Source organism: Mus caroli, unplaced genomic scaffold (assembly GCF_978045245.1).
Source record: "Mus caroli unplaced genomic scaffold, Mus_caroli_1 scaffold_9, whole genome shotgun sequence".
Lineage (NCBI taxonomy): Eukaryota > Metazoa > Chordata > Mammalia > Rodentia > Muridae > Mus > Mus caroli.
The window spans coordinates 33715665-33721423 of record NW_028227264.1 but is presented as its reverse complement, the minus strand read 5'-3'; positions in this window follow the sequence as shown (position 1 = coordinate 33721423).

Genomic DNA, 5759 nt, shown 5'->3' with positions numbered 1-5759 from the left:
GTACATGCTTGCAATCCGACCAGCAATGGAGGAGTGTTCTTCTTTCTCCACATCCTCGCTAGCATCTGTGGTCACCTGAATTTTTGATCTTAGCCATTCTGGCTGGTGTGAGGTGGAATCTCGGGGTTGTTTTGATTTGCATTTCCCTGATGATTAAAGATATTGAACATTTTTTTCAAGTGCTTCTCAGCCCTTCAGTATTCCTTGGTTGAGAATTCTTTTTTTTAGCTCTGTACCCCATATTTAATGGGGTTATTTGAATTTCTGCAGTCCAGCTTCTTGAGCTCTTTGTATATATTGGATATTAGTATCCTATCAGATTTAGGATTGGTAAAAATCCTTTTCCAATCTGTTGGTGGTCTTTTTGACTTATTGACAGTATCTTTCGCCTTAGAGAAGCTTTGCAATTTCATGAAGTCCCATTTGTCAATTCTTGATCTTTCAGCACAAGCCATTGCTGTTCTGTTTAAAATTTTTTCCCCAGTGCCCATATATTCGAGGCTTTTCCCCACTTTCTCCTCTATAAATTTCAGTGTCTCTGGTTTTATGTGGAGTCCACTTAGACTTGAGCTTTGTACAAGGAGATAAGAATGGATCAATTCACATTCTTCTACATGATAACCACCAGTTGTGCCAGCACGATTTGTTGAAAAATGCTGTCTTTTTTCCACTGGATGGTTTTAGCTCCTTTGTCAAAGATCAAGTGACCATAGGTGTGTGGATTAATTTCTGGGTCTTCAATTCTATTCCATTGATCTACCTGTCTGTTGCTGTACCAGTACCATGCAGTTTTTATCACAATTACTCTGTAGTTCAGGCATGGTGATTCCGCCAGAGGTTCTTTTATTGTTGACAATAGTTTTTGCTATTCTAGTTTTTTTATTATTCCAGATGAATTTGCAAATTTCCCTTTCTAGCTCGTGGAAGAATTGATTTGGAATTTTAATGGGGATTGCATTGAACCTTTAGATTGCTTTCTGCTGGATAGCCATTTTGACTATATTAATCCTGCCAATCCATGAGCATGGAAGATATTTCCATCTTCTGAAATCTTCCATTTTTTCTTCAGGGACTTGAAGTTCTTATCATACAGAAAAACCTATCTCAGGGGCAAAGATAGATACTACCTCAGAGTAAAAGGCTGGAAAACGACTTTCCAAGCAAATGGTCCAAAGAAACAAGATGGAGTAGTCATTCTAATATCGAATAAAATTGACTTCCAATCCAAAGTTATCAAAAAAGACAAAGAGGGGCACATCATACTCATCAAAGGTAAAATCTACCAAAGTGAACTGTCAATTCTGAATATCTATGCTCCAAATGCAAGGGCAGCCACATTCGTTAAAGAAACTTTAGTAAAGCTCAAAGCACGTATTGTACGTCACACAATAATAGTGGGAGACTTCAACATCCCACTCTCACCAATGGACAGATCTTGGAAACAGAAACTAAACAGAGACACATGGACCCTAACCGAAGTTATGAAACAAATGTATTTAATAGATATCTATAGAACATTTTATTCTAGAACAAAAGGATATACCTTCTTCTCAGCACCACACCATACCTCCTCCAAAATTGACCATATAATCAGTCACAAAACAGACCTCAACAAATACAAAAATATTGAAATTATTCCATGCATCCTATAAGATCACCGTGGACTAAAACTGATCTTTACTAACAGCATAAATAATAGAAAGTCAACATTCACGTGGAAACTGAAGAACACTCTACTCAATGATACCTTAGTCAAGGAAGAAATAAAGAAAGAAATTAAAGACTTTTTAGAGTTTAATGAAAATGAAACCACAACATACCCAAACTTATGGGACACAATGAAGGCAGTCCTAAGAGGAAAACTTATAGACCTGAGTATCTCTAAAAAAAAAAAAAAAAAAAAACCAGAGAGAGCATAAACTAGCAGCCTGACAGTATACCTAGAAGATCTAGAACTAAATGAAGCAAATTCACCTAAGAGGAGTAGACTGCAGGAAATAATCAAACTCAGGGCTGAAATCAACCAAGTGGAAAAAAAAAAAAAAAAGAACTATTCAAAGAATCAACCAAACAAGGAGCTGGTTCTTTGAGAAAACCAACAAGATAGATAAATCCTTAGCCAGACTAACTAGAGGGCACAGGGACAGTATCCTAATTAACAAAATCAGAAATGAAAAATGAGACATAACAACAGAACCTGAGGAAATCTAAAATATCAACAGATCCTACTACAAAAGGCTATATTCAACAAAATTGGAAAACCTGGATGAAATGGACAACTTCCTAGACAGATACCAGGTACCAAAGTTAAATCAGGATCAGATTAATGATCTAAACAGTCCCTTTTCCCCTAAACAAATAGAAGCAGTCATCAATAGTCTGCCAACCAAAAAAATCCCAAGATCAGATGGGTTTAGTGCAAAGTTCTATCAGACCTTCAAAGAAGACCTAATTCCAACTCTCTTCAAACTATTCCACAAAATAGAAACAGAAGGTACTCTATCTGTGATGGTTTGTATATTCTTGGACCAGGGAGTGGCACAGCTTGGATGTGTGGCCTATTGGAATAGTTGTGGCCTAGTTGGAGTAGGTGTGTCACTGTGGGTGTGGGCTTAAGACTCTCACCCCAGTTGCCTGGAAGTCAGTCTTCCATGAGCAGCCTTTGGATGAAGATGCTAGTTTCATGGCACAGCTCTGTGTTCCCACCTTGATGATAATGGACTGAACCTCTGAACCTGTAAGCTAGTCCCAATTAAATGTTGCTTTTTATAAGACTTGCCTTGGTCATGGTGTCTGTTCACAGCAGTAAAACCCTAACTAATGTAAAAAAAAAAAAAAAGAAAGAAAGAACAGTGGTTTGGAATTCATGTCACTATTTCTAAAAGTCTGTGACACACCCTTACTTAAATACCTAAAATATTGTAATTCTAACTTTAATATAAAATATGTGGTTTGCAAAGGAAAATCAAGAACAAACTAAATAAAATATAACACTGCAAAAAAAATCGAAGACACTACCCAATTCATTCTTATGAAGCCACAATACTCTGATACCTAAACCACACAAAGATCCAACAAAGAAAGAGAGCTTCAGAACAATTTCCCTTATGAATATCGATGCAAAATTTCTCAATAAAATCCTCGCAAAGCAAATCCAAGAACACATCAAAACGATCATCCATCATGACCAAGTAGTCTTCATCCCAGGGATGCAAGGATGATTTAATATATGGAAATCCATCAATGCAATTCATTATATAAACAAACTCAAACACAAAAACCACATGATCATCTCCTTAGATGCTGAGAAAGTGTTTGACAAAATCCAACACCCATTTATGATAAGTCTTGGAAAGATCAAGAATTCAAGGTCCATACTTAAACATAATAAAAGCAATCTACAGCAAACCAGTAGCCAACATCAAACTAAATGGAGAGAAATTCCAAGCAATCCCCCTAAATCCCCCTAAAATCAGGGACTAGACAAGGCTGCCCACTTTCTCCCTACCTATTCAATATAGTACTTGAAATCCTAGTCAGAGCAATTCAACAACAAAAGGAGATCAAGGGGATACAAATTGGAAAGGAAGAAGTCAAAATTTCAGTATTTGCAGATGATATGATAGTATATATAAATGACCTTCAAAATTCCACCAGAGAACTCCTAAACCTGATAAGCAGCTTCAGTGCAGTAGCTGGATATAAAATTAACTCAAACAAATCAGTGGCCTTTCTCTACACAAAGGTTAAATGGGTTGAGACAGAAATTAGGGAAACAACACCCTTCACAATATTCACAAATAAACAAAAATACCTTGGTGTGACTCTAACTAAGGAAGTGAAAGATCTGTATGATAAGAACTTCAAGTCTTTTTTTTTTAAATCAGCTTTATTTAAAGAATCTACAGGACCATTTATTGCTATAAGAAGGTAATGGAAAAATAGGATTCAGCATTCTTATGTAAAATATATTTGAGATGTGAAAAGTCTTTGATTGTCATGAAAACTCATCATGGACATCTCAAATATTTGTGAATTTAAGAATTAATCATTAAATATTGTTTTATGTCCTCAGTCAGTGATGTTTACATATTGTTTGATGTCTTTAGTCAGTAACATTTACCCCAGAATGTATAGTTGAATTTATTTGGGGGCCAGAGGATCTTGGAATATGTTTATCATGCCAGGAGTTCTTGATAAAGCAGTACTATTATGGAAAATTGGCTTTGAGTACAATCTTTTGCCCTTTTAACTTTGGAGTGACAAACCTAACACCTCAACCCTAGGAACTCACTTTTGTTTTTTTCAAAAAAAAGCAAGATTCCTCTCATTAATGTGATATCTTATTTAAAAGTATTTATCAGAAGTTCAAATATTTTTTTTTCTGTGAAACTTGAGCACTTTTATGGTCATTGAAATACTGTTTCCAGTAGCCACACTACTGAACAACTGAAGCAAATATGGTAAATACAGAGAGTAAAATATTATTTAGCTATAAAAAGAATAAAATCATGTCATTTGTGATACCATAGATGGAACTATTGGTCATGAAATTAAATGAAATAAGCCAGGCACCCAAAGACAAGTCCTGCATGAATTCAGTTACATGTGAAAGGTGACATCTGACCTAGTAGAAGTTCAAGGTACAATGACATTTATCTGAAGTGGAAGAGTAGAAGGAAGAAAAAGAGGAGAAAAGGTGAACTATGTTATTCTGTTACACTTTAACAGATAGAAGTTTCCTGGACAACAAGAAGTACAGAATGCTAACTAAATTTATTTTTTAATTGTGTGTTTATATGGCATGTGCATGGGCATCTGTGTGTGTGTGGAAGCCAGAGATTATGTTAGTATCTTCATTGAACTTGAAGGTCACTGAGTCACCTGGACTGGCTGTCAGTGAGCTCCAAAGAAGCACCTGCCTCTGATGTTCTAGCACAGAGCCTAGAGCCTTATACCACCACAAAATCTTAACATGGGTGTTAATCACCAAAACTCAACTCATTACGCCTGTGTGACAAGCACTTTGTAACTGAGTACTTTCCCAGTCCCTGTGAACAGACCAAACTGAATTTATCTCAAACTACAGAAAGAAAGAAAAACAATTTATAAAATTTTTATCCTGAATGACAACTGTTTGAGAAAATATATGACTGCCTTGATTTACACATTATGCAATGTATAACTGGAAATATTCCATAGTCCCCACTACATATACATAATAATAATAAACAAGAAAGGAATTATATGACCATATCTTGAAAGTACAATAGTACAGTCTATAGTAGAATATAACAGGAATAATTTGGGGAAAACAGGAGTGTCAATTAACTAAGAGTTAATTAGAAGAAGTGATATCCTGGTAAAGCTGTCTATACAGCCTGGTACTACATCCATTTGACCATTAATTTAAAATGATTCACACTCTTGCTTTTCTTAATTGGGCTCTTATTTAGTATTTATGCTTTTATTTTAGCATTTATTCTTCTCTTTCCCTTATTTGAATTGTTATTAAAGAAGGTATGTATGGTTAACCAGTACCCCGGAGCTCTTGTCTCTAGCTGCATATGTATCAAAAGATGGCCATCACTGCAAAGAGAGGCCCATTGGACTTGCAAACTTTATATGCCCCAGTACAGGGGAACCCCAGGGCCAAAAAGGGGAAGTGGGTAGGTAGGGGATTGGGGGGGTGAGTATGGGGGACTTTTGGGATAGCATTGAAAATGTAAACGATGAAAATACCTAATTAAAAAATAAAT